This window comes from Cervus elaphus, chromosome 11, assembly GCF_910594005.1.
Source record: "Cervus elaphus chromosome 11, mCerEla1.1, whole genome shotgun sequence".
NCBI lineage: Eukaryota > Metazoa > Chordata > Mammalia > Artiodactyla > Cervidae > Cervus > Cervus elaphus.
The window spans coordinates 52,019,693-52,033,486 of record NC_057825.1 but is presented as its reverse complement, the minus strand read 5'-3'; positions in this window follow the sequence as shown (position 1 = coordinate 52,033,486).

Here is a 13,794-nt window from a genome sequence, read left to right as displayed (position 1 = left end):
GAGTTTTCCAAATTTGAGTGTAGATTGGATCTAAACTCCCCCCAGATCAAGCTGTGTTTGATGGCTTAGTTAACATGTAGTCTTACTTAATGAAAGAAAAAAGGAATCAACCTTGGATTTAGACCCCGGGAACTGGTGGGACGAAACAGATTCAGTGGCTTCTCCCTCCCCTAAATCCTAGAGACTGACAATCCATTGTAAAGAGTTCCTTCGTTTTAAATTCTAGGCTTCTTTGCAGAGTTGAGTAGTAGAACATTTGTTCTTAAACAAACAGATGATTATCAAATCAATTAAACTGGCCTATGACAAACACTTGTCATTTTGTCTTTATGGTGTTTTTGAGTTTCTCCTAGTGACGGACCTTCTCAAGAGTTTCCATGATTCATCAGTATTTAGTTTCATTGTACCACCAGTTTGCAAAAAGCATCAGATGTTATTTGAGCAAAGAAAGCTATTCCTCTTAGTCTCATCAGAAGTATCAGAACAATGTTTTAAGTAACAGGAAACAATACATTCTCTTAAACACATGAATGACTATTTCACTGAGTGAATCATTTAATTTACTGTCTTATGGAAGTAATTTTACTGAGTAATAAAGATATTACATTTATATGAAATAGTCTGCAGTTCAGTATTTCACAGAAATCAGTATTAATTTTGAATAAGCCAAAGTAGACTACATATGATTCCCCCTATTACTACTGGTAAAATGATATTTTCCTTAATCACAGTTGTCTGATCTCCCTATGGCTTCCAAAACTCTAATGTCTCTGGATTCTGATTATGTAAAATGTTTTGCAATGGTAACTTGGTTACATTAAGAGTGATAAAACACGAACTTAAGACTTGATGGAAAGGCATGAGGGCATAAGGCAACAAGCAAAATCACATAGCCTATCCTTACTCTCATTGGAAAGCAGGCACAGAGCTATTTAAAACATTCTCTAAGAATTCTTTCTAAAGACTTCTTGTCTGGTTTCACTGGATTTTTTGAAATTGTCTCCTTTTTTTGTTTCTCTTCTTTCAGTTCAGTTCAATTCAGTCGCTCAGTCGTGTCGGACTCTTTGTGACCCCATGGACTGCAGCACACCAGGCTTCCCTGTCCGTTACCAACTCCCGGAGCCTACTCAAACTCATGTCCATTGAGTCGGTGATGCCATCCAACCATCTCATCCTCCGTCGTCCCCTTCTCCTCCTGCCTTCAATGAATAGGAGCTATTTTGTGAGTGTAGACAGAAACCCAAGAGAGATTGTTCAAGGAGATTAAACTGTTCTGGGTCTTCATTGCTGTTCTCTATTGGAGGAGAGAGGCGACCACTCCCTAGATGCAGTGAGTGGGCTTCTCATTGTGGTGGCTTCCCTTGTTTGTGGAGCATGAACTTTAGGCATGTGGACTTCAGTAGGTGCAGTATGTAGGTTCAATAATTGCGGCCCATGGATTTAGTTGCTTCTTTGCATCTGTGATCTTCCTGGACCAGGGATTGAACCTGTGACCCCTGCACTGGCTGATGGATTCTCAACCTTTGGGCCACCAGGAAGTCCTGAGACTAACTTTTTAAATTTTACATCAACTAGTCTGTGATTTCCTCAAGCTGGTTTCCAATATGTGGTGATCTGAATAGAAAAAAGAAATGGTATGTATCTTCATTCTACTTGAATAAAGTTATACATGTTTTTGCAAACAATTACAATTTTCCCTAAATTACTATTTAGATATGTATTGTCCATATACTGAAATGAAAGTGAAAGTCGCTCAGTCACCTCCGACTTTTTGCAACCCCATGGACTATACAGTTCATGGAATTCTCCAGGCCAGAATACTGGAGTGGGTAGCCTTTCCCTTCTCTAGGATATCTTCCCAACCCAGGGATTGAATCCAGGTCTCCCGTATTGCAGGTAGGTTATTTACCAGCTGAGCCACAAGGGAAGCCCATTCATTGAGACCTTGTCTTTAGATTATTCTAGTTTTGCCTTAATAAATATCAGCACCTAGAGGCTTTGTACTTTTTATGAAACTTGGGTTGTATGTGATGCTAAAATGTTGCTATGCAAAGAACACCTACTACTTAGACTTGCTTCCCTTTCCATACCATAGGGTACACCCTTTTATAGGCCAGAGTTATTTTCTGTGGTGTATGCCTTCATTATGGGTACCACTGCCATACCAATTTAATGAACAGCACCACTGCCGGCATTTTGTCACTCATGTATTAGAAACCATGGCAACTAGATGGCTGACCTGGACCAGGGATTGAACCTGTGACCCCTGCACTGGTTGATGGATTCTCAACCTTTGGGCCACCAGGAAGTCCTGAGACTAACTTTTTAAATTTTACATCAACTAGTCTATGCTTTCCTAAAGCTGGTTTCCAATATGTGATGATCTGAATAGAAAACAGAAATGGTATGTATCTTCATTCTAGTTGACCATTAAAATTCATGATCACTTCCATATTAGAGTTGCTATTGTGCACTAAACAGTAACATCAAACATATAAAAGTATAAAATACTGGTAAATGCAAACACATATACAAATAAATAATTCTGTTATACTACAAAGGTAGTGCCTAAATCACATGGGATTTTATTATAAAAGTTAAAGAAAAAAGTATTAAAAATTATTATATGTACAAAATCTTATTAGTCACAACTGAAATATATAAATTGCCATATCATATAAAGTGTGAGGGAGGAATATATAAAAGTGAAGAGTTTTATATGTCATTGAAATTAAATTGTTATCAATATAAAATAGATTATTATAAGACATTTTATGAAGGCCTCACTGTAACACAAAGAAAATATTTGTAGAAGACACACAAAAGTAGGAATCAAAACATAGCACTACAAAAAATAAAGGAAATATTAATACAAAAAAGTGACCAATACATCTAGAGTAGTTATTACATGTTGTTTAGTATATCAGTTCAGCATAATGTCACTTTGATATCTTTTACTGAAATGTACTTGATGTGCAATATTATATTAGTTTTAGGTATCACTACACAGTGATTTGGCATTAACATATTTTATAAAATGATCAATATAAATCCAGTAACTATCTTTCACCATACAAAGTTATTACCATATTCTTGATGATACTTATGTTATATATTATATTCCCATGGTTTACTGTATAACTGGAAGTTTGTACCTCAGTCTCCACCAATTTCACAAAATCCTCCACCACCATACTCTCCAGCCACCACCTTTTGTGTTCTTTATATCAATGAGTCTGTTTTTATTTTGTTGTTTGGATTTTTAGATTTCACATATTGGTGAAATCATATAGTATTGGTTTTACTGTGTCTGACTTATTGCACTTACTATGATACCTTCTAGATGTATCCATGTTGTCAGAATAGCAAGATTCTATTTCTTTTTATGGCTAATGAAGCCGAATCTGGCCTTGGTACCCCAACACTGAATTAAATCATGGAGACAGAGTTTTGGGTGAAGTAGAAAAGAACAGATTTATTGCTTTGCCAGGCAAGGGGAGCTACAGAAGGCTAATGCCCTCAAAACTGTGTCCCAACCTGGAGGGAGCAGTGGGAAGTTTTATAGTAGTGGTTCAAAGAGGGAGTGATTAGCTTGCAGACATTCTTCTGACTGGTTGGTTGTGAGGTAAGTGGTAGTCAGCATCATCAGCCTCCTGGTTCCAATCAGTCTGGGGTCTACATGCTTTTGCACAACATACAGTTAAATTCTTCCATCTGGTGGTGGTTTCAGTATCTGGAAAACAGCTCAAAGATATTGTCATGTGCATCCCTTGATGGGGAACTAGGACTTTGACCCAGGGCTGCACTGTTGTTTCTCTTGATTATTCTTCCATTGTCTCCTATCCCTTCCTTTCTTTAATTAACAACTGCTTGAACCTACCTATTGGAACTCAGGGAAAGGCAACAATGAAGGCTGTTTCCTATAATGAAACAAATGGGGGGCACAGGGAGTCTTTTGTGCCCAGGAGCCCCACAGGGTCCTGCTTCAGACCACTAGTGTGTTAGTTGCTCAGTCTTGTCAGACTCTTTGTAACCTCATGGACATTAGACCACCAGGCTCTTCTGTACAAGGGATTTTCTAGGCAAGAATACTGGAGTGGGTTGCCATTTCTTTCTCCAGGGTTTCTTCCTGACCCAGGGAGAGAACCCAGATCTCGCAGATTGCAGGCAGATTCTTTATCATCTGAGCCACCGGGGAAGTCCTAAGTGTATTCTGTTGTATATAAATATCACATATTTTTAATCTGTTCATCTGTTGATAGGTTGCTTCCATATCTTGGCTATAGAAAAAATGCTGCAATGAAAATAATGCTGCATATATAATATTGAATATATTTTTTCTTTCTTTGGGTAAATAATCGGATACAAAAATAATGGTTCAGGGACTTCCCTTGTGGTCCAACGTTTAGGACTCTGTGCTTCCACTGAAGGGGCCAGAGTTTTGTTTCTCTAATCAGGGAACTAAGATCTCACATGCCATGCAGTACAGACATAAAAAAAATAAAAAATAAAAAAAAAGGCTGCTTAATAGAGAAGTGCCATTTTTAATTATTTTAGGATCTTTCATGTCTCTGATAATGACTGAATCAATTTATAACAGTGCATATTCAGTTCGGTTCAATCCCTCAGTTGTGTCTGACTCTTTAAGATTCCATAGACTTCAGCATGCCAGGCTTTCCTGTCCATCACCAACTCACAGGGCTTACTCAGACTCATGCCATCGAGTCAGTGATGCCATTTCATCCTCTGTCATCCGCTTCTCCTCCTGCCTTCAATCTTTCCAAGCATCAGCGTCTTTTCTAGTGAGTTAGTTCTTCGCATCAGGTGGCAAAAGTATTGGAGTTTCAGCTTCAGCATCAGTCTTTCCAGTGAATACTCAGAACTGATTTCCTTCAGGGTAGACTGGTTGGATTTCCTTGCAGTCCAAGGGATTCTCAAGAGTCTTCTCCAACACCACAGTTCAAAGTGCTCGGGCCTGGTGCACTGGGAAGACTCAGAGGGATTGGGTAGAGAGGGAGGAGGGAGGGGGGATCAGGATGGGGAATACATGTAGATCCATGGCTGATTCATGTCAATGTATGACAAAACCCACTACAATATTGTAAACAATTAGCCTTCAACTAATAAAAATAAATGAAAAAAAAAAAAGAAAGAAAGAGAGAAAAAAAAAAAAAAAAAGCATTAATTCTTCAGCTCTCAGCTTTCTTGATAGTCCAACTCTCACATCCGTACATGACAACTGGAAAAAACATAGCCTTGACTAGACTGACCTTTGTTGACAAAGTGATGTCTCTGCTTTTTAATATGCTGGCCAGCTTGATCATAGCTTTCCTTCCAAGGAGAAAACATCTTTTAATTTCATGGCTGCAATCACTATCTGCAATGATTTTGCAGCCCCCCAAAATAAAGTCTATAACTGTTTTCACTGTTTCCTCACCTATTTGCCACAAAGTAATGGGACTGGATGCCATGATTCTAGTTTTCTGAATGTCGAGCTTTAAGCCAACTTTTTCACTCTCCTCTTTCACTTTCATCAAAAGGCTCTTTAGTTCTTCTTCACTTTCTACCTAAGGGTGGTGTCACCTGTATATTTGAAGTTATTGATATTTCTCTCGGCAATCTTGATTCCATTTTGTGTTTCATCCAGCCTGGTTTTTCACATGATGTACTTTGCCTGTAAGTTAAATAAGCAAAGTGACAATATACAGCCTTGACATATTCCTTTCCCGATTTGAACCAATCTGTTGTCCATGTCCAGTTCTAACTGTTGCTTCTTGACCTGCATACAGATTTCTCAGGAGGCAGGTCAGGAGGTCTGGTATTCCCATCTCTTTAGGAGTTTTCCACAGTTTGTTGTGATCCACACAGTCAAAGGCTTTGGTGTAGTCAATAAGGCAGAAGTAGATATTTTTCTGGAACCCTCTTGCTTTTTTGATGATCCAGCTGATGTTGGCAATTTAATCTCTGGTTCCACTGCCTTTTCTAAATCCAGCTTGAACATCTGGAGGTTCATGGTTCACACACTTTTGAAGCCTGACTTGGAGAATTCTGAGCATTATTTTGCATGAGACAAGTGCAATTGTGTGGTAGTTTGATCATTCTTTGACATTGCCTTTCTTTGGGGTTGGAATGAAAACTGACCTTTTCCAGTCCTGTAGCCACTGCTGAGTTTTCCAAATTTCCTGGCACATTGAGTGCAGCACTTTCACAGATCATATTTTAGGATTTGAAATAACTCAACTGGAATTCCATCACCTCCACTAGCTTTGTTTGCAGTGATGCTTCTGAAGGCCCACCTAACTTTGTATTCCAGGATGTCTGGCTCTAGGTGAGTGATCACACCATCATGGTTATCTTGGTTGATAAAGATCTTTTTTGTATAGTTCTGTGTAGTTTTTTTTTTTTTTCTCTCTTCATCCTAGCCAACACATGTTATTTGTTTTCTTTTTGAAAATAGTCATTCTGAAAGACATGAGGGACTATCTCATTGTGGTTTTTACTTGAATTTCCCTGATGATTAGATATTAAGAATGTTTTCATGTGTCTGTTGGCCACTCATTTGTCTTCTTTTGTATGTATATATTTAGCTGCTTTGGATCTTAGTTGCAGCATGTGGAATCTGTTTTGTCACGTAGGATCTTTCTGTGGCACACAGGCTGCAGAGGCCTTGGGCTTCAGTAGTTGTAGAACGTGGGCTCTAGCTGTGTCATGCAGGCTCTGTAGTTATGGGGCGTGGACTTAGTTGCTCTGTGCCATGTGGAATCTTAATTCCTGGACCAGAAACAAACCCCATCCCCTACATTGCAAGGTGGATTCTTAACCATTGGACCACCAAGGAAGCTCCTGATTATCTTCTTTGGAAAAATGTCTATTCAGGTCCTCTTTCCATTTTTTAATCAGGTTTTCTGTTGGTGTTGAATTGTGTGAGTTCTTTGCATATTTTGAACGTTAACCTATTGTCAGATATATTTGCTGAAATGTTTTCCTATTCATTATACTAGCTTTTTCTTTTGTTGATTTTTTTTTTTTTTTTTTCGCTGTGAAGAAGCTGTTTAGTTTCAGGTAGTCACATTTGCTTATTTTTGCTCTTGCCTAACTCAATAGATCCAAAACAATATTTGTAAATATGATGATAAAGTACTGCCCATATTCTCTTGTAGTCTGTAATCCATCTTAGTTTCATTTTTGTGTATGATATGAGAAAGTAAGTATAATTCTTTTTCATATAGCTGTCCATTGTTCCTAATACCATTTATGGAATAGACAGTCTTTTCCCACCTGTCTATCTATCTATCATCTATTCACCATCTATCATCTACTATCTATCTATATCTTTCCCTACTTCTGCATATTTCCCAAATATATTTCACCAAGTGTTTTCAGTCCAGCTGATGGAAAATCCATCCTGCCAGTTGCTTAGGCTAAGCCTCTTAAAATTATTCTTAATTATTCTCTTTCTTCCAAACTCTGCATGGTCATCATAATATCTAAAATGTGACTATTTCTCACCATTTTCGCTTGCTTTGTTCATGGCATAACTCAAAGGCCCAGAACAGTGCCTCATATGTGGTACTCTTTGAAAATAATTTGTGAATAAATGGATTAAAAATGAACAAATGGGTTAAAGAATTTGGAGAGATATTAGTAAAGTGATGAAAACAGATTTTCATGATTTTCTTGGGTAAAAGTGAACAAACAAAGTAAATATTGGGCAGAACTCTTTTGGGGAAAGAGGCAAAGGAGAAATGGTAGGCAAAGTTCATGGGAAAAGCAAGTTAAAATAATTTTGTGAAACTCCTTATAGCAATGAGTGCTTTGAATTACAGCCTAGAAATTTTGTAAGTTCCATTATGTGGAATGTGTGAAAAGGACATTAAACCTAACTAAGAGTTAAGTCAAAATAGGATCATCCAACAAGAAAGCTGAAATTACTATGAAATAAATTTTCTCATTAAAAGGGGAAACCTTAAATTTTTGCAACCTTAAAAAACATCACTCATTAAAATGCTTAAAATGTCAGCTGATTCTTAAATTACCTTAATTAGAAACAATGCCAAACACTTTTATATTGCTTTAGACTCATCCTAATTAAAAAAGGTCGATGTTCACTTTAAAGAAAGACCAAGGGATGTCAGCAAAAAATGTAAGGAGATGTCAAAAATACAACAATATTTTGGTATCAATGTCTGATAAAGTTGAATAAATTGAGTTCACACACAAACAATACACTTTTAAAAATCGCTGTGATTCCATTGACAAAGTATCAAATACACAGTATAAAATCATATTTCTATTCTCTGAATAAAGTTTCCTTAAATCATTTCTTCAGTCACTTATTAAAGAAACTGATTCTATGGAAGACAAGTACAAAAATATGCTTTGTATACTGCAGACACTATAAGTATGAAGCTTCTTGACTATACATGATATAAGGATAAAAATTCTGTCAGTTTTTTCACTACTATCTCCCTGACATCTATCACAATTTTGAGCACATGGTAGATGCTCCAAAAATGTCAAAAAATCTGAAAATTCCATTTATATAATAAGGTATGCACCTGTAAATATTAATTAAAATTCTTCCTTTATATATAACTAACTCCTCATATTTTCATGGCAATTTTAACTCTTCTGTGTACTTTAATAAGTAATCTCTTTTGATTTTAACAACTCCACTGTATAAAGCACTTTTCTTTTACAAGTTAGGACACATTAATTGATGTATCCAATTCACAGAGCAGAGCCACTAAAAATCAGAGGACTAATATTTTCTTCCCATGAAATTATGTTGTCTCTATGATATATTTATACTATAAAATAATGAATTAAGGAAATGGTTCAAAAATACCTGTAACATGGTTATCAAATATAGTTTATATTCCTTCTGGTAAGCAATTCAAGAGTAATATCTAAATCCAGTTTTCAATAAGCAATCATTATATCACATATTTTTTTCTTTTTTTTTTTGACCATAATTTTTAGATTATGGTTGCTGTATGAAATACAAAGGTAAAAGTATTGACTTTCTAAAGTAATTCTTCCTGATCATTTTCATTTCTCTGATCTAAGAGGCTAAAACTAGGAGGTAGATGGAAATAATTAATTCTGTCTTATGGTTCTGAATAATTATTTAAATTGCATGCTTTATAAAATTGGTCAACCAATGTGTATTGATAGCATTATATTGAGATTTTTAATTGAAATATCTTATTTTTCCCTACAAAAATCCTATGAGGTAGGTATTTGTTATTTTGTTCAGTTGCTAAGTCATATCTGACTACATGAGGCCTATCATTTATCATCTATCTATTATCTATCTATATTCTTCCCTACTTTTGTGTATTTCCAAAATCTACTTCACCAAGTGGCTTCCCTATCCTTCACTTTCTCCAGGAGTTTGCTCAAATTCATGTCCATTGAATCAGTGATGCCATCCACCCATCTCGTCCTCTGCTTCCCTCTTCACCTTTGCTTTCAACTTTCCAGAATCAGGATCTTTTCCAATGAGACAGCTCTTCACACCAGATGACCAAAGAATTGCAGCCTCAGCTTCAGCATCAGTCCTTCCAATGAATATTGAAGGTTGATTTCCTTTAGGATTTACTATTTGATCTCTTTTGAAGTGGGAGGGACTCTCAAGATTCTTCTCCAGCACCACAGTTTGAAAGCATCAATTCTTTGGTGCTCAGCCTTCTTTATGGTCCAACTTTCACATCATACATAACTACTGGAAAAGACATAGTTTGACTATAGGGACTCTGGTTGGCAAAGTACTGCCTTTTCTTTTTAATATGCTGTGTAGATTTGTCATAGCTTTCCTCTCAAGGAGCATGCATGTTTTAATTTCATGGCTGCAGTCACCATCTGAGTTGATTTCTGAGCTCAAGGAAATAAAATCTGTCAGTGATTCCACTTTTCCCCCTCCTATTTGCCACGAAATGATGGGACTGGATCCCATGACAGTCAAGTTTTAAGCCTTTTTTTTTTTTTTTTTTCCTCTCCCGAGGCAAGGAAAACAATTTTATTCAGAAAGCAGCTGACAGACAAGATAGCAGGATAGCACCTCAAAATAATCATATTATCGGAGTTTGGATGCCAGTTTCTTTTACAGATCAGAGAGAAAGAAGCAATGAGGAATTAAACTCAAAAGGCAGAATAGAGAGTGAGAGGCAGTGAGGAAGTAGAGTGAAAGGGTCTTCAGTATAACAGAACATCTCCAAGGGAGCGGCCAGTCTTTGGAATGTCTGTGCAGTTGTTTCAGCTGTGTCTGGCCCTTTGCGACCCCATGGATTGTAACTAATCAGGCTCCTCTGCCCATGGGATTATCCAGGCAGGAATACTAGAATGGGTTCCCATACCCTCCTCCAGGGGATCTTTTGACCCAAAGATCGAACCTGTGTTTCCGGTGTCTCCGGCATTGCAGGCAAATTACACCAGAGCCAGCAAGAAAGCCCCTAGCCTCTGGCAGGGGTGTGCCAATCTCTTCTGTTCACAGGTTCAGCTCAGGTCAGTCACTCAGTTGTGTCTGACTCTTTGCAACCCTGTGGACTGCAGCACGCCAGGCTTCCCTGTTCATCACCAACTCCGGGAGTTTACTCAAACTCATGTCCATTGAGTCGGTGATGCTATCCAACCATCTCATCCTCTGTCATCCCCTTCTCCTCCTGCCTTCAATCTTTCCCAGCATCAGAGTCTTTTCAAACAGGTCAGTTCTTTGCATCAGGTGGCCAAGGTATTGGAAGGACTGATGCTGAAGCTCTGGTATCTTGCTCATCTGATGTGAACAGACAATTCACTGGAAAAGTCCCAGATGCTGAGAAAGATTGAGCACAGAAGGAGAAGATGGCATCACAGGATGAGATGGCTGGATGGAATCACAGAGGCCATGAATATGAATTTGTGCAAACTCTGAGAGATGGTGAGGGACAAGGAGGCCTGGTGTGCTGCAGTTCATGGGGTCGCAAAGAGTCGGAGATGACTGGGTGACTGAACAACAACAACAGCAACATAATAGCAGGAGCAGCAAAAGCAAGTCAAAGAAACAATTTCCAACATGGAGTCAGAACTGGCTTCCTCCCAGCAACAATTCCCACTGTCAAAGTCCATTGCACAATCTTGTAGAAAAAGGAGGTGAAGATCATCTGCCAAGTCAGATGTGTCTTTCTTGGAGTGCCCATCATCTTTGTCAGTGTTTCAAATGTTGAGATCTCTCTTCTTTGTTCCTCTCCTGGAAAGTGTGTATTTTATACCTGTAGGCTTAGAAATACTGAACTTCAAATCCACGAGGCAGTTTTTTCATTCTCTTCTTCACCCTCATCAAGAGTCTCTTTAGTTTCTCGTCACTTTTTGCCAATAGAGTGGCCTTATCTGCATATCTGAGGTTGTTGATATTTCTCCCAGAAATCCTGATTCCAGCTTGTGAGTCATCCAGCCCAGCATTTTGCAGGATGTACTCTGCATATAAATTAAATTTACAGCCTTGTCTTATTCTTTTCCCAATTTTGAATTAGTCAGTTCTTCAAAGTTGTATTGTGACACACACACAGGTTTCTCAGGAGGTAGATATGGTGGTCTGGTATTCCCTTCTCTTTAAGAATTTTCCACAGTTTGTTGTGATCCACACAGTCAAAGGCTTTTGTGTAGCCAATGAAGCAGAAGTAGATGTTTTTCTGAAATTCCCTTGCTTTCTCTATGATCCAATGAATGTTGGAAATTTGATCTCGGGTTACACTACCTTTTCTATATTCAGCTTGTACATCTGGAAATTCTCAGTTCAGGTACCGCTGAAGCCTAACTTGAAGGATTTTGAACAAAATTTTACTAGCATGTGAAATAAGCACAACTGTTTGATAGTTTGACATTCTTTGGCATTGTCCTTCTTTGGGGTTGGAATGAAAACTGACATCTTCCAGGTCTGTGGCCATTGCTGAAATTTCCCAAATTAGCTAACATATTGAGTCCAGCACCTTAACAGCATCATCTTTTAGGATTTGAAATAGCTCAACCGGAATTCTGTCACCTCCACTAGGATTGTTTCTAGTAATGCTTCCTAAGACCCACTTGACTTAACACTCCAGGGTGTCTGTCTCCAGGTGAGTGATCACATCATCATGATTATCTGTCATTAAGACCTTTTCTTTATAGCTTTTCTGTGTATTATTACCACCTCTTCTTAATCTCTTCTGCTTCTGTTAGGTTCTTGCAATTTCTGTCCTTTATCATGCCCATCCTTTCATGAAATGCTCCCTTGATATCTTCAATTTTCATGAAAATATCTCTAGCTTTTCTCATTCTATTGTTTCCTTCTATTTCTTTGCATTTTTCATTAAATAAGGCCTTTTTATCTCTCCTTGGTATTCTCTGGAACTCTGCATTCAGTTGGGTGTATCTTTCCCTGTCTTTCATGGTTTTCACTTCTCTTCTTTCCTCATCTACTTGTAAAGCCTCCTCAGACAAACACTGCCTTCTTGTGTTTGTTTCTCTTGGGGGTGATTTTGATCACCACCCCTTGTAATGTGCTATGAACCTCTGTCCATTATTCTTCACTCTGTCTACTAGATCTAATTCCTTAAATCTTTTCACCACCTCCACTGTATAATCATAGGGGATTTGATATAGGTCATACCTGAATGGTCTAGTGGTTTTCTCTTCTTTCTTCAATTTAAGCTTGAATTTTGCAATAGGGAGCTCAGGATCTGAGCCACAGCCAGCTCCAGATCTTGTTTTTGCTGACTCTATAAAGCATCCACATCGTTGGCTGCTAATAATGTAATCAATCTGATTTTGGTATTGACTATTTGGTGACGTGCATTTGAAGTCATTGCTTGTGTTGTTGGAAAATAGTGTTTTCTATGACTAATGTGTTCTCTGGAGAAAACTGTGAGCCTTTGACCTGCTTCATTTTGTGCTACAAGGCCAAATTTGCCTGTTATTTCTGGTATCTCTTGACTTCCTACTTTTTCATTCAAATCCCTTATGATAAAAAGCACATCTCTTTTTGGTGTTAGTTCTAGAAGGTCTTGTAGGTCTTCATAAAATGAGTCAAATTCAGCTTCCTTAGCATCAATAATTGAGGCATAGACTTGTATTACTGTGATATTGAATGGTTTGCCTTGGAAATGAATCTAGATCATCCTGTCATTTTTGAGAATGTACCCAAGTATTGCATTTCAGACTCTTGTTTACTATGATGGCTACTTCATTTTTTCTAAAGGATTCTTACCCACAGTAGTAGATATAATGTAGTGGTCTACTACTATAATGTAGTAGTACTAGTTATCTGAAATAGTCTCACACATTCCAGTCCATTTTAGTTCACTGATTCTTAAGATGTCCATGTTCACTCTTGTCATCTACTGCTTGGCCACATCCAATTTATCTTGATTCATGGACTTAACATTTCAAGCTCCTATGCAATATTGTTCTTTACAGCTTCAGACTTTACTTTCATTACCAGAAACATCCACAACTGAACGTTGTTTCTGCTTTGGCCTGGCTGCTTCATTTTTCTGGAGCTATTAGTACTTGCCCACTGCTCTTCCCCTGTAGCATATTGGACACATTCCGACCTAAGCCAAAAAGATGGCTCATTTTCTGATGTCATATTTTTCTGCCTTTTCATACTCTTCATGGGGTTATTATGGAAAGAATGCTGGAGTGGTTTGCCATTCCCTCCTCACTTGTACTACATTTTGTCAGAATTCTCTACTATGACCTGTCCATCTTGGGTGGCCCCACAGCATGGCTCATAGCTTCATTAAGTTATGTAAGCCCCTTCACCATGACAAGGCAGTG